We start from the raw sequence: 24,974 nt of genomic DNA on the forward strand, positions 1-24,974 counted from the left end.
AAAGAAATTGAGCCGTGCCAAATATCTTGGCGATTATTTCCTTGAAGTCCTAGAAAATTTGCAAAATGTCTCCCTGGAGGGACTAGTTTCCTTCTTAAAAGTATTTAAGTGGTTTAAGCAACTTAGTTAGGGGATGGAACTCAAATGCAGGTATCAGAATGGGCTTTAAAACCACTGAGTGTCTTGTCTTCAACAAGCAACCTGGCTAACCCAACCTAATGTATATACCATCGACGGATTCCAAATTTGATATACCTACGAGTATTACTGGATAATGTGAATATTCGGGAGGTAGAGTTCCATGAGCACATATTCAACCTGGTATTTCTACAATAGGCTGAGGATTTCGCAAATGAATGCGGGCGCGAATGAATTTAAGGCTGGACAGTCAGGATGTATTATGCATTATAGGCTCATTAAATACGGCATCATTGCTTGCAGGAAAGCACAAAACTCTTCTTAGCCAACAGGATGCTCATACAAAAATAACGGTGAGCTGATATGACATGTTTGATGGCTACAATGATTTTTCCCTCTCGCAAAACGTGCAGCCTGCTGGTATCTGCATGGTCGATGGCCTTTCTGATATATGGAAGCTCAGTTATCTTAAGTCCAAAAGAAAAATGCAATCTAAGATACCCTTCAATTCATCTCACAAATTGTCTAGACGACACTCGTCATCGTCCTCATCATCATAATAATAATAATAAGAGATACTAACTTATCAGTATTGCCTTCATCAATAACGAATTTATTGTCGTTTAGGAAAATGTTAAAAGCTCGAATATTAGAATTTGCCATGGGAAGATCGAAATAAAACAAAAGAGCCAATTTTTGGCGCACATAAATATACAGCCTCGTACATACATAATTCAACTTATGTGCTACTCAAAAGATACGACTTTGTAACAACCTTTAACTCTCTAACATCGCTAATACTCATAAAAATTTCAATTGCATGCAAATTGTCAAACGCTATTGTTTTTTTTTTATATGTACTCGTATGTAAGTATTTGTCTTCTACACTTCACTGTCACTTAACGAAGCGGGAGTCGTGTACCCCTAAGGAAATATGTAATGTGTCTAGCAAGAGCAAAATCACATATGCAAATGCTCGTATATTTGAACAATCCCTGCAGGGAAAACAAAACGAAAACATGAACTAGAAAACTAGTTTGGTATTAGTACAGGCTGTCCGGTGGAAGAGCGGGGAGGAGACCGCGTTAGCTTCGCTATTCGTGCGGGTTAATTGGTCACGAAATCGCAGTAGACGGGTGAACAATGTGCATGGCAATCGAACCGTATTTGGAACCTAATGATTCGTGTGCAACTACACGTGGAAAATCTGTCACTATTATCTATCTATTCACATTACAATATTCGACGTTTACGTGGTGCCTCAAGTAAAGATTTGATTCGTTGAAACTTCGCACCCGGGCAACAAGTTCGGTGGCAAACAACCCACGGCCGGAGACCAGCCGGACATCGAGAACAAATGAAAATATTGACCTCGTTGCTACAAGTTTGCATGATAATCAGCGTCAATTTGAGCGAAAGAGAGCGCGGACTACCAAAAACTTGCAAGGATCTTACATTTCACCTCTTCAAAATTCAAATCGTGCAAGCACTCAAACATAACGATTATAATTTGCTTACAAATACAATATCTGCGTGGCAATGTTGGAAGGATTTCGTACAGTACACACTATCTTTAGAGAGATGAAACCCACTTCCACTTAAATGGACTTTCGAATAAGCACATATCCCGGTTTTGGTCACCTAAAGGGCAGAACGCACTATTAAAACATCAACAGCCACTTCATAGATCCAAAGTGACAAAGTAATTGGAAAATTGTCGAGGGCACGCAATTTCTGTGGACGGTGTCTCTTATCGGCGCATGCTGAACGATTATTTTCTGCCAGTAATGAGGGAACATCCTTTCTTCAATACACACACATGGTTTCAGCAAGATGGCTCCACGCCACATAGAGAGTCTTGCCACACTATGGACTTTACCTCAAAAGAAAAGTGTATGAGACAAGCCCAGCAACCATCTCAGCACTAAAAGGAAATGTCATTGGTGAGTTTAATGGCATCCTGACATCACTTCTCCAACGAGTGGAACGGAGTGCGGAGGCCAGTCTCCAAGAGTGTATCCGACGCAACGGTAAACATTCAGAGGAAATAATTAAAAAATAAATAAAATCAGCACTTGTCTTCTTTGTGATAGTTTTTGAAATAAATTTTCAACATTTGTAATTCTTTTTTAATTTAGCTTTTAAATCCTAATTCTGCCACCGGTCACACACAAATTATGTATTGAAAAAAATGTTCTTAGTCTCTGCTCAGAATGGAAGCAATTAGTTAATAAATGCATCTTCGAGCACATCATCGCCAATATGAGATCTGCCATAAAATTGGGCACTTTTTAATGTCGAAGCCAAACGAAACTTCGGCAAATTTCAAAATTAAACCTATTCTCGATGAATTTCTCAAGGCGAACAAAGAAACTATTCAAGAAAAACATCAAAATGCATATAGTATCGCTCCTAGTCGGAACATAGGGCGGAAACAAATGTTTTTCAACGATTTCTGTCAGCCGCTATGTGTTTAATTTGGTTCCAGATGTGGGAGATTATGTATATCTAAGTTTGACGGAGGCGACGTCTGCGTCGTCTTCCTTACGGATTCCATTAAAAAGCAATTTTGGCAACATTATCGTCTTCGTCTAATTGGTCCGGTTTTAGTAAGCAGAAGAAGATCCATATTGGATATTGTTGTCGGCCAAAGGATACGGCATATAATTCTGAGGCGTTTCCTGACAAATGTTCGAAGACGTCGACTTATGTGGTCAGACACAAGCCAGGTCCCAGAACCATACAGGAGTACCGAATTCTCGCTGATATTGAAGATTTTAATCTTGTTTTTAATGACAGAGTGCGATATCGCCACAGTTTGCTAAGCTTATGAAACGCAGCTCGTGCTTTATACTTACAAATACGAGCTGCCACATCTGCAACTACCCCACAATCTTTTGTGATTTGGCTGCCGTGGTAGCAGAGCTCATCCACATCTTCGATAATGATGGCGTTTTCGTTGGTAGGAAGTTCAAGAGGAGATATGTTTGTTTTCTGTGTGAGTCATAAAGCAGCTTAGCCCCCATATTTCATAAAATTGTTTTCTAATAATTTTATTCTCAAGCAAAAAATTTATGTTTTCAATATTTCATAAAATTATTTTCGCATAATTTTATTCTCAAGGAAAAATTGTAAAGGGTGGTTAAATTTTAAGGGCCGATATTGAATGTGAACCACACCTAAACGTCAAGTGTTTTCTGCATTTCATTTGACATTTTTCAATTTCAGACTAACTCAATTTGAACAATGGAAAGATACACAATCGAGCAATGCGTTAAAGTTATTTAGGCTTATTATGAAAACGGGCGTTCAAATCAAAATGCATATCGCGCACTTCATCTTCAGTGATGAGGCACATTTTCACCTCAGTGGATTCGTCAATAAGCAGAATTGCCGCATTTGGGCGAATGATAATCCAAAAGTGATTGCCGAAAAACCAATACAGCAAAGAGTGATTGTTTGGTGCAGTTTATGGGCCGGCGGCAGCATTGGGCCCTATTTTTTCCAGAATGAGGCCGGTCAGGCAGTTCCTGTGAATAGTGCTCGCTATCGTGAGATGACAACGAACTTTTTATGGCCCGAATTGGAAGATATGGATGTGGACGATATGTGGTTTCAACAGGACGGCGCCTTTTGTCACACAGCTAACGAAACAATGGCTCTTTTGCGCGAAAAATTTGATGGCCGAATAATCTCACATCGCGGCGATGTCAATTGGTTACGAAGATCATGTAATTTGACACCGTTGGACTTCTTTCTTTGGAGTTATTTGAAAGAAAAGGTGTACGACGATAAGCCAGCAACAATTCATGAGCTAAAGGATGAGATAATTCGGCACATTAACGGCATAGAACCTCAATTATGCCTCAGCGTCATCGAAAATTTGGACCATCGGATGGAGGTGTACCGCCGAGGGCGCGGTGACCATTTGGCCGATATTTTCTTTTATATGTAATTGAGCCATACCAATATTATCATAATAAAGAGAAATAATAATAATTTCTTAAAAAAATTGTTTTTTATTTAAAATCAACACCGGCCCTTAAAATTTAACCACCCTTTATATCTTAATATTGCAAGGTAGAAAGAAACAAAAACATTAATATATGTAAGAAAAACTAAAAGTTTATAAAATTTTCTAAAAAACGGCATAGTTCATAAAAAGAACTAAGTATTAAAATTTTGTCAAATTTAAGATAAAATATCCATCTATAATCCCATTTGTTGAAATTAGCACCACCTCCGCATTGTGAAAAAGAATTGTATCTGCAAGTATTGCTATGAAAATGAAATTGAATGAAAACGTTGCAAGGCCCTTAATTCACGAAATTGCACTGGTTCGGATTTCCTGCAGGACTCTAACTCACGCACACATGCAAGTACCACATAACCAAATTTATATGCATTGTTACTCTAAGGATAACATGCTGCTTCCTCTTCGTTCATTCGAGTACCGGAGTGCCTTTGCAATAACGAACATCCGACAATTTAGCTCACTTTGTGCCAGAGCAACAACAACAATTTACAAATTGGCAGCATCGTGGTGCAGGCGGTCAGAGTATTGGCGACAAAATTGAGGAATCATACACCAAAATATATGCATACACATATACAATATGAAGGTAGGTGTATAGTAACATATGGATGGATATGTGTATGTGAATTTGATTATATTGTATGTACCAGGTGTGTTCAAAACATTAAGTGACTTCAAATTTCGCGGGCAACGTACATTCGATTTTCGATCTTTTTTTGTATTGCATTGGTGCCAACATAGAAAGTACCGCAGAAGGTGAGTTCACCAGAGCAACAACAGGTAGTTCGAAGGTGAAATTTCAATGATGTAAAAAATGTAAATAACAAAATAAAGCAGCAACACAGAAAAACTTGACACTCGAACCAACAAGTCGCAAAAAAAAATCAGCTGCTATAGGGAAGTTTGACACACGAAGTGAAGCCAAGTCCCTCTCCACCTGTGCTTTCCAACATAGAGAAGGGCTTCCTCCTCCTCTGCTACCACCAACTGGTGCCGCGTCGAATTCAGAGCCAGAGCATTTGTATCCCGCTCAACGAAGCCGCTGAACCTTTATTCGCTGCGCTATATCTATGTTGTCTTAAAACTCATACCGCTCATTTTTCCATCACCTACGATACTCGCCATCGCCAGCATGCAAAGATCCAATAAACTTCCGTAGAATCTTTCTCTCAAACACTCCAAGAAATGCCTTATCGGATATTGTTCTCGTCCAAAGTTCTACGCAATACGATAGGATGGGCTGATGAGAGTCTTATACAGCGGACTTGCAGAAAGGACTTGGGAGAATGGCAGTCCTTGGCCAAATATAAATCCGGGTCGCTCCGATAACGTAGAACCGACTACCGTGGGAACGCCAAAGCGAAGTCTCCTCATGTGGCTTCACCATGGTTGGTGCGTATATCTTGAACATATGTTTACAGTTTCAATTATACACTTGGCAATTATACTATGGCATATTTAGTTTGTGTTTTACAGATGTGAACGTTCGATGTATTTTGGAGAGCGCGACGATTTTCCGCTATTGGAAAAATTACATAAAAAATCTGCGAAAAATAACACTATAATCTTGCCTCAACCACCGAACTTGGTCCTTTGTTACTTTTTCTACTTCCTTGTACAGAAAATTCCTATGAAAAGACGGAGTTTTTGGAAACTGTAAAATTAAAGTTCGTATTGTTCATGAACTCAGACCATGAAAAAGACTTTTTGGTCGGAGGTGGCTCGAGAATGAAAAAAACCTTGGCACAAGGCTGATATATCTGGGGGGAATAACTTTGTCGGCCACCACAGCCGAATGGGTTGATGCGTGACTACCATTCGGGAGTACCTATTATAGAAAAAAGTTTGTTCTAATAGCGGTCGCCCCTCGGCAGGCGACAAGCATCCGAGTGTATTTCTGCCATGAAAAAGCTCCTCACAAAAAAACCATTTGCCCTTCGGAGTCGGCTTAAAACTGTAGGTCGCTCCATTTGTGGAACAACACTGAGACGCACACCATAAATAGGAGGAGGAGCTCGGCCAAACCCCTAACAGAAGTGTACGCACATCCGCAGGTGTGCTCTGCGATTTCGAACAAAGAATTTGTCTTAAATTTGGTGTTTTGAACGGAATTTCGTGCGCCGAAACGTTGAATATGTTGCAGAAAGCCTATGGCGAGTGCGCTTTATCCAAATCGCGGTACACGGGTCTACGAGTGGTATACGGTTTTTGCAGAGGGCCAAGAAATCGTGAATGACCCGATCTGGTCGCCCATCAACGTCCTCAATGGATGTAAACGTCGACGTCATGGAGTGGTGCTGGAAAACCATCATTTAAGTTTGAGGGAGGTAGCTCGTGACCCCAGCTTGTCGCACGAATCAGTTCGCAACATTTTAAACCATCAATTAGGCATGAGACGCGTGGCTGCTTGACTCGTTCCAAGCGAGTTGAATTTCTTTTGAAAAATTCATTGGAAGAAGGTGGCTGAAGACAGATGATGAGAGATGGGTATATGAGTTTGACATGCAAACCAGTCAACAGGCGACTGAATGGCGCTATCCACATAAGCCGAAACCCAAATAACCACGTCAAAGTCGGTCAAAAGTGAAAGTCATGCTACTCATTTTCTCTGATTAACAAGGTGTTGTGCACTCGGAATTCATTCCAAATGGTTCTACGGTAGATCAATAATATTACGAGGAAGTTATGAGACGTTTGAGAGAGAATGTGTATAGCAAACGGCCCAATTTCTGGAAAGAAAACTGAGGAATTTTGCACCATTATAACGCACTGTCTCACAGGGCTTATATTGTGAACACTTTTTGGACCAAAAACTGTCAAATGTCATTGAACAACCACCGTATTCACCGGATTTAGCCCCCTGTGACTTTTTCCTTTTTCTAAAACTTAATTTGCCGCTGCGCGGACGCTTTGAGTCGATAGAGGCCATTGAAGCAAATTCGCTGAAGGAGCTGAAGAAGATCTCTTCAAACGCGTTTAAAAGATGCTTTGATGACTGGACTAATCGTTGGCATATTTCTATTGCTTCGAGTGGTGCCTCTTTTGAAGGCGACAAAATAAATTTTGATGGTTAAGCAATTATTTTGTGTTTTATTGAACAATTACCGGTACTTTTTTCACAGAATGTAAATATTGACGTATAAATATTGTAAATATTTTTGGAGAAAAATAAAAAGTCAACTAACTTTTTGAACGCACCTCGTATGTTTAGTTAACTACACATAACACAACGCCAACCACATCGTATCATAACGGCTGTTTGTTCCATGGTTCCCTTAACCTTCGTGAACCATCCCAATTTATCTAGCATAAAGCTTCAAACAACTGATTCTGTTATAACAAAAGCAAATCTCATAATATTTCTATGCCATAAAATGTTTTCTCATAAAACACACTCGGTAGCGATACGAAGCTCTTGAATTTTAATTTATAAAAAAATACGAACCGTCGCAAATCAATTTTTTTCTGCAGGGCTAGGGGGCGTGGTATCTGTGTACTGTCGACAATTTTTCATATGCTTTTCTTCTTCGGCATTTAATACTAAAGATCAACTCTTTAAGCTTATCTATTAACGCAATTAAACCCCAAACACTGCTTTACCCCACCATTATTTCTAACCACACATTCCTGGTGCTTATGTGGTGGCTACAAATTCTCTTCTGCTCTACTTCATTTTCGAAATGCAAAAGTGCAACTTTAAAGATAAAAATCGCAACTAAGCAGCAAAGCAGTGCACTGGAAAATCACTGAGCGTGAACATAAAAGCGAAAAATCAAACAATGAAAATTGCGATGCACAGAAAAGCTGAGCTAAGCAAAGCAAATGAACTTATTCTGTGTCAGTGCAATGAAAACTATGAAATGGAATTAAAAGGCGCCAAAGCGTAAAATAGCATTAGAAAGTCACTTACTTGGTCGGTAAGTAATAATTGAACGGAAAACTTGTGATTATCCACAGAGGCGAAAGTATTCGATATGGCAATGTCAATGCATATTTGCATTAGGACGTACATGCATATGTACTTGTACAGGGTCTTGCAAGAGCAGGTTTCTTTGCTTTCAGCGTTTTGACTTGATAGCTGTCACGGTTCGATGGAGGTCTGTTTTGGACAGATGTTAAGAAGAAAACCTTCAATTAACTGATATTTAAATCCATTATGGAAATGGCGATGGTATGAAAAGTAGATTTCGCAAATTTGTAGATATCTCCTCCATCGGAATAAAAGTATAAAATATCGCGAAGTAACAAATACATACCGACGGACTGCCGGCTGAACTATTCAAACATGGCGGCGAGGAGCTGGTAAGGTGCATGCATCAGCTCCTATGCAGAATATGGTCGGATGAAAGCATGCCTGCCGATTGGAATTTAAGTGTGCTCTGCCCAATCCATAAGAAAGGCGATCCTGCAATTTGTGCCAATTACCGCGGGATTAGTCTTCTAAATATCGCCTATAAGGTTCTAGCGAGCGTATTGTGTGAAAGGCTGAAGCCCACCGTCAACCAACTGATTGGACCTTATCAGTGTGGCTTCAGACCTGGAAAGTCTACCATCGACCAAATATTCACAATACGCCAAATCTTGGAAAAAACCCATGAAAGGAGAATCGACACACACCATCTTTTCGTCGACTTCAAAGCTGCATTCGACAGTACGGAAAGGAGTTACCTGTATGCCGCTATGTCTGAATTTGGTATCCCCGCAAAACTAATACGGCTATGTAAGATGACGTTGCTCAACACCAGCAGCGCCGTCAGAATTGGGAAGGACCTCTCCAAGCCGTTTGATACCAAACGAGGTTTCAGACAGGGTGACTCGCTGTCGTGTGACTTCTTTAACCTCTTGCCAACAAGTGCTACTTTGGACTAAGTAGGCAATTGAGCAGTAAAGTCCTCTCTCGACGAACAAAACTAACACTCTACAAGACTCTCATCATGCCCGTCCTAACGTATGGCGCAGAAGCTTGGACGATGACAACATCCGATGAAGCGACGCTTGGAGTGTTCGAGAGAAAGATTCTGCGTAAGATTTTTGGACCTTTGCACGTTGGCAACGGCGAATATCGCAGACGATGGAACGATGAGCTGTATGAGCTCTACGACGACATAGACATAGCGCAGCGAATAAAGATCCAGCGGCTTCGTTGGCTGGGTCATGTCGTCCGAATGGATACAAACGCTCCGGCTTTGAAAGTATTCGATGCGGTACCAGCTGGTGGTAGCAGAGGAAGAGGAAGGCCTCCTCTGCGTTGGAAAGATCAGGTGGAGAAGGACTTGGCTTCACTTGGTGTGTCCAACTGGCGCCGGTTAGCACGAGATAGAAACGACTGGCGCGCTTTGTTAAACTCGGCCAAAATCGCGTAAGCGGTTATCGCGCCAATTAAGAAGAAGAAGAACAAATACATATACATATTTGAGTCGACTGGCTTGGTACGAGAGCGAACTTTCAATTGAAGATATCACTGCTGCTATAAGGGAAAGCATTAGATAAGACCAAATGCAATTAGATTGCGTTTACTTTTTTTATTGCTGCTCAATAGACCAAAAATGAAACAATCACTTTATAGCAAAAAAAATACCGTGAAGAGTAAATTCGCATTATTCTGCAGCAAATCGGAAAAAGTTCAATTTACTTCCCTTGGACTATTTTTGAGCCACTTCAAGCCACTTATACTAAAATTTACTTAATTATTTATTGACAACCTCTTCTCCCAGTGAAGCATAGGGCCTCGACAATCCCCTAAATCCGACTCTGTTGTTTGCTTTTCTGCATATTGAAGTCCACGAATACCCCTTGCCATTCAGTTCACTATCTGCACTGCTTCGCCAGGTTTAAGCAAGTTCACCTGGCCGACGGGATTCTTGCGGGCTCCACCTCAGTGTTTGTTTTGCAATATATGTAATTGTTTCCTCTGTGAAGTATGTGCTTTATCCATTACCATTTCCCCTTGTTGATTTCATTGCTTGTTTATACTTGATTGGCTCGGTCCCAGAACTCTTCGTTTGATGTGCGAGCAAAGCAGCATATTTTTAAAATCTGGCGCCAGCACTTATTTACAAAGACTTGGATCTTATGATCAAGCGATTTTGAACATTTCCAGGTTCACACTGACTTCACGTTAGAGTTGAATTTTCGCAGCTTAGCTTTTTGTCTGATTTGACCTGACCGCCATATACAAGTATTGCGCAGCATACTAAATGGGGCATACCAAAATTGTATGGGCTATAAAACAAGGTATCCAATTTTTTTTAAATCTGGTTAGAAATTTTATGAAAATTAGGAGAAGTTTTATAACTCTTGTATTAAGTTTGAAAGTTGGTTTATATGGTATTCATTATAAAATATAACTTAAATTAAAAAATAAATTAATAAATAGTAAACATTTGTCAAAATGTTGAGGTACTATATTTTTTCGCGGACTGTATGCATGTCAATAATTAGATAATGAATATAAACTAAAAATATGTATGTGTTTAATTTGAGTTTATAAACTAGGTGCGAGTAACAGCATTTTACACTCATACCAAAGTGCTCTTGTGAAAATTTTATGGATTTTTTTTAATTTTAAAGCTTATGCCAAAGCGTTCTGAATCGAAATCTCATTTTCTTAATTATTATATATTAGAAAATATGTTTTATAACAATACAAGTATGTATGTACTCGTATGAGCCCTGTACCATGGATAGGAAAAGAAGTTTAAATTTTACAAGTTTACCCTTGAACTACGAGTTACGTGATACCACTCGTAGACCCGTGTACCGTGTTTTTGATAATGCGCACTCTTCATAGACTTTGCAACATTTTCAACAATTCCGCACTCGAAATCCCGTTCAAAACAAAAACATTTAAGACAAATTCTTTGTTCGATATTGTGAAAATCGCAAAGCAAACCTGCTGTTGACTGATGTAATCACGCTCAAACTCTGCAACACCATAGAGAACAGTTGTGCCAACATTCCAACAAAAAAAATTTAGACATATGTGTAACGCGCGCAACAATTCCCGATATTTTCTTGACAGAATGTATTAAATCAGGATAAAAACTCGGTATACTTGCATATACAAGGCGCTTTCCACAGTAAACCTAACTTTTTATGAGCGGGCATATGAATGGGCATACATCACTGATCCATTCATTTGTCATACCTCCAATGAATATCACTGAAAAACAAAGTGCGGCTGATCAGTAAAAAGAATCATTTAATTTTCCATATATTACTTATTATCACCTTCGGTAAACCCCCTTGTCTAACCCACACCATCCCATGCGAATCTTTCATTGTTCGAGGCAGTGCGGATAGTCTTTTTCGGTCAGCTCCCTGTCCAAAGCACTCAAATATTGCTCATTTTATATAAATTTATAATATACATAGATAAAAGCCGCTCAGTGCAAGATCCGATGAGACTGATAGTCTAAGTACAGTGGACAGAACGAGTCGGTGCATTGTCTGGGCGTTGAATCACCTGGCTTGTCTTTCCTCGCAATTCTTTCAATAAATTCATTTTCAGTAGGGGGCTTTCCAAGTTTAATGTGAAATTTCATAATAATTCCTTGCACTATAGTTAAAATATTTTTTCGGCGAAACGAAAAACAAAACTTTAATGCGAACAAAGGCTATGGCTGCACCGATTTTTCACAGAGGTACTGCAATCGAATGTGAAGTCCTTAAGCTAAATAGCTGTCGAACCAAATTTCTGATCAAAAATTTATCGAAAAAAAACCCATGGAATTGAAAAAACAACAGTCTGAAAGCAATAGCTTTGCGTCAAGTCCTAACTTTCTCTTTATTTTTAAAAAGTTCTGTTCACTTTGGAACTCACCTTCCAAGCAAATTGGCCCTTTCCAAACGATCGCTGTGATGTTCAGCTTACTCGAATATTGATTTAATTAAATTTTCAATATTTTTCTAGTCGCAAGACAAGTAGCGATGGGTATCTATATACAAAAATTCGGTACCATAGATTTCGGAGAAACTTGTAGTTGTTGTTGTGAGAGCATAAAACATTACTCAACAATTTTTTGGGGAATGGTTTCGGGTAGTTCCGATAACTTATAACTCGATTGTTAGGGGAACGAGAAACTGACAGTCAGTCGTGACGCTAACTAAAAAAGAATGAGCCTGTGAGAAGAGCAAAAAGGTTAATTAGAGATATCGAAGTTGCAGGGACTCTTCACTAACAAACACGTGATATATTGATGAAGTTAAAAACGTTCAAGTGCACTCATTTGTGCCCACGTGCCGATGGAAGAGAAAGACGATGCCACCAAAGATTGCTTCTATGAGCGCCTGGAACGTTCCTATGAGAGCTCTCCCGCCATCACATAAAAAGGACTTCAATGCCCAGGCTGGCAAGAAGAGAATTTTTCGTCACACAGTTGATAGATTCGGCCTGCACAACGAAATATCCGGTAACGGACAGAGGTTAATGGCTTCACTAGGGCTCGAAACATGGTAGTCTGCAGGACCAATGGCACAAAAAATAAAAACAACTTAATTGCATGGAGTAAACCATTTATTTTTCGACATAGCCCCTTTTAACATGCATGCAGGGTTCGGCACTCGAAGTGTAACCAATTAAAAAAGCCATAAATTTAGTTTGGAAAATTACTTTTATTCAATTCAAAGCGAAAAATGTGTGAAAATAATACAAAATTAAGAATCAATTTATTTTTACTCGATATGACTACCTTTTGAATTGACTATGGCCTTGAGTCGGTCCAGAAATGATGGTCCGAAGGTGAATTGCAGGTATTTTGGCCCACTCGCGGGCAATGGCTTTTTCAGCGGCTTGAGATTGGTGGATCTTTTAGTTCGGACCTTGCTCTCCAAAATGGCCCAAAGACAATAATCCATCGGATTCACGTCTGGGGAATTTGAGAGCCATTGTGTGGACGTTATGAAGTTCGGAACGTTGTTTTTAGCCATTCTTGGTTTACTCGAGCTTTGTGAGACGGTGCCGAGTCCTGTTGAAACGGCCATGGTCTGCCGCCGAAATATGTGTCTGCCCATGGCTTCAAAGCAACCTCCATAATACTTTTCCAATAATATTTCGAATTTACCTTGACGTCAGTTTCGATGAAAACGATTGGAGAGCGCCCATCTGCGGTTATAGCGGCCCAAATCATTGCCTGTGGCGGGTGCTGCCTCCTGGTAGTCAATCGATGACTCAAATTCTCGTATGAACGGTTGGTCAAATACACCATAGCGTTTTGGGAGTTTACGAATTGCTCAATTTGAAAATTTTTCTCGTCGTCGGAAGCAACTCCTTCGCTCTCTCAAGTCTGACTTCTTGCTGCTTTGGCATGAGATCAAGTGCCTTTTAGACCTTGTAAGGCTTAACTTTGAGCTCATTTTTCAACATGCAGCGGATGCTACGATTAGATATTTTAAGTTCTTTCGCCATTTGATTGGCACTTCGTCGGGTATTTCGCTCAAGTCGCTTCTTCACTTTTTGAACCATTTCACGTGACGTTGCAGTCTTTTAAAGACCACCGCCATGACTTTTCGCGATGCTACCAGTAATGGTGTGATAAACAAAAACTTTATTCACTATAAGGTGCTCGAACTCACGAACAATCACCAAAGTGTCATTAATTTAGAAATGCATCCCCCGTTTTTTTTTTTTTAATATTTTCCACCTACTTAAACAGTTTAGCCTTTCCCTACAGGGCAGCTGTAATTAAGTGCCATGTACAGCTCAATGACTGCTGATGCTTTGCCCGCTTTTAAACATTTTTAACATTTAGGTGGATGTTGCGGCAAAATGAAGCCAATAGTTTGCTTCATAACCAGCTGAAAAAAATACAAACTTGCAGCACAAACATAGTTGCAAAGCCAATGAAGCAATGCAATGCGCATCACAAACAAAAGTAAAGGGGGAAATGCAAATAGAGTAAGACTAAAGTAAAAGTTTCTCAACACAGATGAAAACAGAAATTGTTTGGATTGCTCGAACAAGTTTGAGCCACCTTTGTGGGTGTATTTAGATTAAAATGCAGACTAATAGCTGTTAAAAGTTTGTTATGATGTTTACAAGTCACTTCAAAGTGCCTAAAGCTGACCAAAATAAATAATTTTGGTGTAATATTATTTATTAATGTACAACACACATACAAGGTGAAGTCCAAAATAAACAAGACTGAGCTAAAATAGAAACGATAGGAGCTTTGTTCTGATAACTTTATTTATTCAAAATAGTCCCCTCTGGCCTCGATACATTGTTTTGCGCGATGCAACAAACGCTTCAAAACGCCAAGATGGAAAATTGCATTTACAGTTTGGTCCGTTGGTACGAGCTTCTTTTAATTGCCTTGGTGGCTCGACTAGGGCCTTCCATTCGGCACTTTGACGCTTAGTTTCAGGTTCATGTTGAAAACACCGACTTTTCTCGCCGTCTTTTGAATGTTGAATTCTGAGCAATTTTTGGTCCTCAGCTAACTTGTGTGGAATGAAACGTGCACAGACCTTTTGAAAGCTCAAAGGTTCAGTTAAAATGCGATAAATCAATGTTTTGGAGATTCAACTCCGATTCCACGAATTTCAATGACGGTTTCGGTTCATTTTTGATAAATTTACGAAAAATTTCGAGAAAGTTTTCGGTGATTACTGCTTTTGGGTGGCCCGTATGTTCATTGTCATTTATGTACTCACAACCATCTCTGAAACGTGTAAACAACTCATGAACTCTGACACGAGATAGACAATCATCGCCATCAACTTTTTTCATCAATTCAAATATTTCAGTAAACATTTTACCAATTTTAAAACAAAATTTTATATTAGCTCTTTGTTCGAAACTCATTTTGTACCTATGACGCAAACATACTGACACTTTAGACGCATTAACTTCGCTTCAACTGAACCGAACGTCACCAAGTTTTCACTGGAAGTCAGCTAGCGATGTAACTTCCTACGCACTTCTTCTTCATCTTATCTCATCAACATCATTGGCGCTATAACCGCTTACGCGATTTTGGTCGAGTTTAACAAAGCGCGCCAGTCGTTTCTTTCTCGTGCTAACCGGCGCTAATTGGACACACCAAGTTAATCCAAGTCCTTCTCCACCTGATCTTTCCAACGCAGAGGAGGCCTTCCTCTTCCTCTACTACCACCAGCTGGTATCGCATTAAAAACCTTTTTCATCAGGACTATGCACCGTCTCACAAGCGTATTTTGACAATGGCTAAAATGTACTAAAGTTCGAATTGTTGGAGCATCCAACGTATTCACCAGATTTAGCCCCTAGAGACTTCAATTAGGCAACTACAAAGCAAATGAACTAGCGAAAGTGGATACCACATTACCGATTCAACCAGACAAAGCGAACATACCTATACCTTTTGCAACTTGTGAGATGCTTATAGACAAACACACTATCAGAGCTGCCAACGAGCTATGGACTCAGTCCCTGACCTGTGCAACAAGTAGAATGACGTGGCCAGAATGGAACATGGGCCGCACAAACCGACTGTTGAAACTGAACAGGAAGAGCATGAGAAATCTTCTTGGGGTCTTAACAGGGCATTGTCTGATTGGCAGGCATGCCAGTAGATTGGGAGCACCCTATAACGACTATTGCAGAAGCTGTAACAACATTGAAAAAGAAGAGACTATACAACACTTTCTATACGGGTGCATGGCTCTGAAGAGGAGAAGGTTCAATATTTTAGGAAAAAGTTCACTGAATAACTTGGCAGAAGTAGCCAATTTAGAAATAACAAGCCTTGCTAGATATATCAAAGCCACAGGTTGGTTCAATGAGGACAATGTAGAGTGAGGAGAGGGGGCAGCCCTGGTGGTATCACAATGGGCCTACAGTAGGCCTAGGTGTGTCAAGTTGACACTGTCAACTGACAACCACTATACCTAAGTACCTACCTACTTCGTATTTCGCAGCTTACAGATTTCACTTCAGGGATGGAATTCATAAATTAAAATCGCGTTAGCACAAAAGTATTGATGATTAATAAAGTGTGCTTCAAACGATAAAATTGTGTTTTTCTTTTCCAATCGCAAAACTTATAGAACAACCTAGTAAATTTAATTTGCCTCTGAGATATTTTCAACTCATTCAACAACCGATTTTTAAATAAGAGCAAGTAATAATTGAGTATTTATTTTTCCCTGCCAAAGTTGCATGTATTTTGTTTTTCCAAACTTAACTATTTCTGAAGCACCTCCGGCCATTTGACTTTACCATGAAACACAAATATACATACATACATATATAATATTTATTAAAATACCGTAAAAAGTTGAGAGCTGTTGATGGTATTCTGACTGCCCGCAATGAAATGAAAAATACAAATCACACAAAAACACCTTGGAAAGTGCGGTGAATGCTACAGTGCAGCACGGAGCCAGCTGGGTGCACGGACAGACGCTGCTATCTCCCCAATCAAGCAGTCTTACAGACACAAGTGAACCTGCATAAATGCAACGAATGTGGAAAATGTTGTGCGAAGGGAAACTGACTCGACGAACTGTATTTTATGGCATTCAAGAGTATCAACGCTCGTGGCAATAACACCACCGGCTCTAGCCACAAGAAGAAAAACGATTCAAGAGAAGAAAATGCTCGAGTGCGAAATAAATACACATTTCAAAATGCAGAAAAGGTAAATAATATACATATGTACCTATACACGTATGTATGTATGTATATATAATTCTGCTAGTTTTCTGAGGAATAAATATAAACAACCGCTGCTGAGTAGAAGACAAATACCACAGACGGCAAAAGAAGTCAACGGCAGTGTACCGAAAATCTTCTTGAAATATTATATATACTTTTTTTTGACTGGCAAGCTGTAAACCACTGCCCAAGTCTGAAAAACGTTAAGTTTAAAAGCAACATTTTATGTTTGCCAATGCGGCTATGACCTTAATGCATATTTATTGTGTGTAGATGTATGTGTGGTATCACTCTGAAATAAGCAAGACGAAATGGCCAAAATAGCAACAAATACCACTCTACTGCATAAACTTATTTTATTTCATTTTATATTACATTATTTTGTTACACAATGATAATACGAATTGGCACTACCTCGTAAAAAATATATTGCATGCATGATGGGTCGTTCAGTGTCAAATGAGTCATCCGAAACATTTATGATTATGATTAAGAAAAAAATTCGATAAGTGGAAATTTTATGTTGAAAAACTTCCTTGCCGTGTGTCGTGAAAAAACGAGAAGTAGCAAAAACGAAAATTCAAAACAAAAAATTTACATATTATGTGCACTACAAAACCTGAAATAAACCTATTGAAATATTACCTTTTGTCAGGTTTTGCGCAAATTTCCCATCGGATTAGTAAATACAATACATTTAAATTTTTCATACGACTTCACACCGCCTCCGAGCGACAGCTGGTTTTTTTGCGAACTATGAATCCTCATAGTCCCGATTTACATGGCGAAACATTTTGTTCATGGAAGAAGGACGGACGAGGAAGAGAGGGGGTTTTGTCTCCCATACTGACGACTCGTTTCGTGCTTCTTATTCGTATTGTCAAACTTAAAGTTAGCTGCAAAACGATTTTTGGCGGTTGCCTCATTCGTTTTCTTCTTTTGTGGGGCAAAGTTCTGTGTTGGTTTGCAATCAAATGGAAATCGACGGTGACAAATAGTAGAGCGCTGCTTGAGAAATACGAGATGATTTTTCCTATTATTTTGGTATTATTCAAAAAACTTATTGGACATGTTTATGTTGAATTCTAAGTGTTTCTTTTCCATTTCTAAATACTCAAGTTCATTTCCGTTTTCATTAGGCGGGATTTTTATATGGCGGGTCCCAAACCCAGCGCAGCATGCTTACATCATAGCTCACTCTCGAGCGGTTGTTCGGAAGCTATCCAAAGGATCAGGGCCGTGGAGAGAGTATTCAGGCCCCGGGAGAAACTGGGTATTATGTTATAGTGATATAACATTTAAACATTGAAAAACTCATTGATAAAATTTTTTATAGAATTAATTATGAAATATTGATTAAAATGAATTTTAGAAAACTCTTCAGCAGATCTGAAATAAAAAACGCAGCTGAAAAAAGTTAAAATTTTTTATTCATTTTGTGAGCCTTACAAATATTTGAAAATGACTGCCACGATGCTTAGAATTTTGCTTTTCTTGCTTTAGCTGAGGCAAAAGCTCTTATAATATCATCGAAGTCGAGTTTCCTTGATAACTCAGATTCCAAATACAAAGTTGCCAATCCTGTTACTCGACTCTGAGTTGAACAAGAACGATGGTAGTCTTTGATCCTTGATAAAGCGCTGAACGATCAATAATATACACTTTTGTATCACCATATTATATTTATACATCGTAATCGTGATCATAACATTCGATATGGTGAAACCAAAAAAAGTCTGCGACGGAACTCTGGTAGAAGTATTATTTACTATATTTTTTCAAGCAGGAAATTTCTTGGAATTACCCTCGAGTCCGGGCCCCTCTGAAAACTCCGGGCCCGGGGGAAAAAGTACCCGGGGTGAACAAAATATGTACAGTTTTTCCGTAACTGGCAAATATTTCAGTTAGTACTCGCCCAGCTTTTAAATTTCAAAAGATCGCTCAATCATTAATAAAAATTATATATATAACTAGCACGTACACCCTTTTTTGGTGTTTGGCCGAGCTCCTCCTCCTATTTGTGATGTGCGTCTTGATGTTGTTCCCCAAATGAAGGGACCTACAGTTTTAAGCCGACTTCGAACGGCAGATATTTTTAGGAGGAGCTTTTTCATGGCGGAAATGCATTCGGAGGTTTGCCATTGCCTGCCGCTATTAGAAACAACTTTTCTCTTCATTTTGGTCTTTCACCGAGATTCGGACATACATTTTCTCTGAATTTCGAATGGTAGTCACGCACCAACCCATTCAGCTACGGCAGCCGCTCAATCATGGTGATTCCCGAATTAACATACTGAAAACTTTAAATGGTGTAAGGTCTACATCAAACTTTATATTTATTTATTTATTATATTTTTTTTGTTTTTTTTTCAATACTTTGATTTCATATTAATGGGAACGAGATTCAGAATGTGTGCCTCTTAAATGTGCATTTCCCCATTTTGAAGAATCCATAAATTGAATGACTTCCTAATTATTTCTACTCAAAATAACCTTCAGAATTAGGCACTATTTGTTTTTAGTTCTCTCTGCATAATACAAATTTTTTCTAACAACCCGCTCCAATGTGCATAGTTATGTATTAAAGGTCTGTATGTATGATTTTGAACTTTCGTACATACCAAACTACTCTATCTCCCCCTATGCAATTTGCTTCATTCCGAAATTCATGATGCTCCAAATAAAAATGAATTTGCGGCGAAGAACTCATAACGAGAATTTTCATTAAATTTGCCTTTCGGCATTTTGTAATCGATTCGGTAGCCATTGAATGCATCCGCATTGCGGAACAATTGAATTCCTTTTGGTTGAAACCAACAATAAAATGAAAATGGAAATCAAATTTTCCACCATTAAAATTCGTTAGATTTTGTTACCATTCACACACATAGATTCACAGATTTGTTTCACCCTTAAAAGGTAACGTTATTTTACATATTAAATTTTGAAGTTAACCCTCGTCGTATCGACGAAGTCCTTTTTATTTTCGATCTCTTGTAAGAAAAATGTGATGTGAATTTGCCACACTACTTTTAATAATTCCTCTAACAAAGAAAAGTTAAGGTTAGCTCAGCTTAACATTCGCCACGCTAGTTTAGCCACCGATAACCTCAGGGAGGAAAACATAGATATCTGCCTGATTCAAGAACCCTGGGTTTGGTAGTCTAAGATCATTGGCCTCCAGAACAGACACTATGATCTTTTTTATGTCGAGTCGGAAGGTAAGCCTAGGGTAGGTATCCTCGTTAGGAATACTATTGCCAACCTAATCGCATCAATCTTCCCCATTATATCATCAGCTCCGGCGGCTGTAGATATCTTCCTGTTGGACTTCTCATAATGGTATAAAAAGGGCGCTTGAGTGCCACTTGAGGAATGCCAGACTGGCACTTCAACCATTTCACCTACCTACCTACCTTTAATAATAATAAACTTTAAGAAGAACGAAAAGAAAGTCCAATGTAACAATGGAGAGGAAACGTTTTAAAATCTTATTGATCTTATCTTTTCTTCCACAAACTACTATCATATTTCAATTTTATTTAGTTGTTTAGTAGTAATCTGCTTTTTACAGTCTGTAAGAAAGGTTTTGCATCAAAATCAAAATAAAACAAGCATATAAAGAGAAGAAAGGATAAGCCAATTTAGGGTTAAACTGCTGTGCAATAACAGAAAATATTATGCAAAGTATACACGCTCCAACGGCCGCCGCACACTGGGGATTTAGCGGAAAAAAGTCAAATTTGCAACATACCACCTACGCAATGTTTAATGGTATTTCTAAATTCCAGAATAGAACCAACAATAAAATCAAAAAGAATTACTAAACTCCGACTTACAGTTTTTTTTTACAGATATGTCAAAAGTATATTTTTTTATAGTATTGAACTGACTAAGAAAAAACTTCAAAGCCCAAGGTGGTTTTTTTTCCTTTTGCTTGAGCCGACTTCCAATTTTTTATTTTTCATTTAGGGTACGATATTTTTATATATTTTAGCCGGAAGAACAAAGGCTGTGAAGCATTTGATTATCTATTTATAATTAATTTTACGAAAAAAAAAAAAATCATATTCCTTCATATTCTTGGATCTGCAAGCTGAGCTATATTTACCTGCGGTCGGAAACTAGTATCAACGTGTTTCTTAATAGCGTCTCTTTCAGTTTTAATCAATTGCAGGGGCCACCAGGCGCTACTGATTATTTTTTGGCAATGATAATAACTAAACGCTTTCTAGTGTGTGCATAATGATAACGAAACACTTTTAATTTTGTTTTGACATTTTGAGGGTAATTCAGAATTATGAACTTACATGTATCCTGTGCGTAAATATTTGCTGGCTTATGGTATATTAATAAAAAAAAATAAAAAAAAAATTAAAATTTATGAATTTTAAAAAACATTGTTTTTTAAAATTTTTTGAAAAAATAGTTTTTAAACATGTTCTTTTCGTACACAAATATATACAACTTCGTTAGTAGTAAAAATGTAAATATTTTTTGGGATGTATACTTTTTTCCGCATCTCTGTACAAAAATCCCCAGTGTGCGCCGTAGCCGAATGGGGTGGTGCGTGACTATCATTAGGAATTCAGAGAGAACGTAGGTTCGAATCTCGGTGAAACACCAAAATGAAAAAAAATATTTTCTAATAGCGGTCGCCCCTCGGCAGGCAATGGCAAACTTCCGAGTGTATTTTTGCCATGAAAAAGCTCTTCATGAAAAATATCTGGCGTTCGGAGTCGGCATATATACTAAACAGCCATCCTACTCATTGTACAACGTGTGGTAGATGTCTAGTAGTAGATTAAAAGGATAGATTGGCATTCAGCATCCCCGGTATGCATTTAATGGGTTATATACAGTTAGAACTTAAAAAAATCGACTAATTTTTTTGTTTTAATATTTTTTCTTAATGTAAATAAACTTAAGAATACACACAAAAAATTTAATATCGTTCCGGTGAATATTTTTGGAGTTACACGCAAATTTGAAGAGGCGTTTCAGAGCGCTTGAAAGTACAAGGCCGGAGCGGCGGCGCTTACCTGGAACGCTGTCCCTTTTATGCATCTGCTTATTGTAAATGTTCCCTTCTAATCTATACTTCCGATTTATACAGATATCAGCAGTAAGAATTTATTAGAAATGTGCGTAGGTGGTTTTAACCGAAACAACAACGAGAGCTACAATCAACTGATTTGGAAAATCTCTCCCAAAATTGTTCCGACCGGTTCGAAAACTGTGGAAATCGCTGCACACATAGCTGCCGGCCGGCATATTTAATGAAGGAATGGCATCACTATTGTATTATATAAGGTTGTCAAAAAAGTCTTGCGGTATTTTTATTGAATTTTCAATTGTTCATAAAATTGGTTATAATAATGCAATTTAAGTCAAATATGCGCCGTTTTGTTCGATGACGAGTTCCCAACGAGACGCCAACTTCATAATGCCGCTCTTATAGAAGCTCGCTTCCCTATTGTCAAAAAACTCGGAGAGCCAATTTTCACAGGACTCTCTTGAGGACAACTTCTGACTACCAAGCTCGTTCGCCATGGACAGAAATAGGTGGTAATCACTTGGTGCGAGATCCGGACTATACGGTGGATGCAAAAGAACCTCCCATCCGAGCTCCCGGAGCTTCTGGCGCGTCACCAAAGATGTGTGTGGCCTGGCGTTGTCCTGATGGAAGACAATTCGGCCTCTGTTGATCAAAGATGACCTCTTCTGCATGAGTGCTGCATTCAAGCGGTCCAGTTGTTGGCAGACAGCTCCGAATTGAGCATTTGGCCATAGGGGAGCAGCTCATAGTGGATAATTCCCTGCCAATCCCACCAAACACACAGAAGAACCTTCCTGGCCGTCAATCCAGGCTTGGCCAGCGTCTGGGCAGCTTCAACGCTTTTCGACCACGACCGTTTGCGCATCACGTTGTCGTAAGTGACCCACTTTTCATCGCCAGTCACCATCCGCTTCAAAAACGGGTCGATTTTGTTGCAATTCAGAAGCGATTCGCATGCATCCATACGGGCAAAAATGTTTTTTTGCGTCAAGTCGTGTGGCACCCATACATCGAGCTTCTTTTTGAATTCAAGCTTCTTCAAATGGTTTATAACGGTTTGATGACTCATGTCCAGCTCTTGGCCGATGCTACGGCTGCTACTATGCCGGTCTCTTTCGATCAATTCAGCGATTTTATCGCAATTTTCGATGACAGACCTTCCGGACCGTGGCGCATCTTCGATCACCTCTGCACCAGAACGAAAACGTTGAAACCATCGTTGTGCGGTGGAAATGGAAACTGTATCGGGTCCATAAACTGCACAAATTTTATTGGCAGCATGAGATGCATTTTTGCCTTTATCGTAGTAGTACTGTAAAATATGCCGTATTTTCTCTTTATTTTTCTCCATGTTTGCGACGCTATAACTCACGAACGACTAAAAGCAAACAACAATTAATCAAACACGTGTTAGCACGTGAAAAGAGCTTTCCAAAAAGCTCTAGCGTGAACCGATGCGACGAATACAACTAGAACTACGCGCTTGCAAAGACAAGCTTGCGGAAATACCGCAAGACTTTTTTGACAACCTTATATGAAGGCAATAGGAATTACACTTGAGCCCAATGCGCATTCATATATCGAAAAAGAAGATGAGCAGCGCGTGAACATTTCCGACCTCAGAGCGCGTGAGGGCACCCGAGATGGAAGAATGGCACGCAAACTACATCGAGGGTCGAGCTCGAAGCGGCGGAGGGTGTATTATATAGTCCTGGAATAGACAACTCCATGTAAGTAAAAAAAAAAAAATGTTATCCTATGTCAAATGCTTTTCAAATTTTAGACGCGTTTTTCGTAAAATGGTGCTTTTAAAGTCGGTAACCAACATTACTCAAAAACGGCTAAACCGATTAGTCTCAAATTTTAACACGAGCTTCTTAAATATTTTTTTTTTGTATACGTGGCATCTGACGTATGAACCAAAATGTGAAAGCCAAACCAATCATGCTAAGGAACTAAAACTTGACACGAATGCATAAATTGGATATAACCCACTTGTGGTGGAAAGTGGTAGGTATTGGGAAAGTGAGTGTCTCACCTCTCATATAAACTGAAATTTCGATCTCGCTTTTCTCGGGAATTTAACAAACTAAGAGCATAAAATTGTATACAGTCACACAAATTGGATATTGGATATTAGAAAAAGGGAACGCAGCACCTCCCATACCAGGTGAAACTTTCATATAGCTTTTCTCTGGCACCTCCAATGCTAAGGTACTGAAATTCCATACAGGTTCATAGATTGCGAATACCGTACCTAAGGTGAAGATACTGTATGGCTCCTCCCATACAAATTTAAATACCATGTTCCGTGTACAAAATAAATTAATCAAAGCAATTAAAAACCTTAAAACAATTCTTATGGATCGCTACAAAGGTTTGAAAAAAATGTATACAGTTCGTAACAGAAGTAAGTATACCCCGGACACGTTTACAATTTTACCCCAATCGATTCCTTCAAACAACCTAAGTTATAACAAAATTGTGTTTTATTTACATGAATGAAATACAAAAATCCTATTCAATCCAAATAATGACAAAATTAAAAAGGAACAAAATTATAGCTTTTTATATTAAACTTTATTAAAATGCATGTCTCAAAAGTAAGTATACAGTTCATCATATTATTAATTTGTGAAATCAAAAACATAATTAAAATCAAATCCTGGTATTTGGTAGGATAACCATTAGACTTTACAATCGCTTTAAGTCGTGATGGCATTGATTTCACCAAGTTTTCAGTTACAGCTGGTGATAGACGTTTTTCAGTTGTTCCTTATTTCTAATCGGATGTTTACGTATTTGCCGCTTTAAATGTTCAATTGGGTTGGTATCCGGGTACTGTGGCGGTGTTTTCAGCTGTTTTCGCACATTGTATAACAGCCACTCTCGTACAAAGTTAGATGTGTGCTTGGGGTCATTATCCTGCTGGAGGATAAACGTTCCTCCAAGGCCTAATTTCGTAGCGCTTTCTTTTAAATTATTTTTCAACATATTTAAAAAACCATATCGGTCCATAATATTTTCGATAAATACCAAGTTTCCAACCCTGTTTGCAGCCATACATCCCCAAACCATCACAGAGCCCCCTACATGCTTCACAG

Source organism: Anastrepha obliqua, chromosome 1 (genome assembly GCF_027943255.1).
Source record: "Anastrepha obliqua isolate idAnaObli1 chromosome 1, idAnaObli1_1.0, whole genome shotgun sequence".
NCBI lineage: Eukaryota > Metazoa > Arthropoda > Insecta > Diptera > Tephritidae > Anastrepha > Anastrepha obliqua.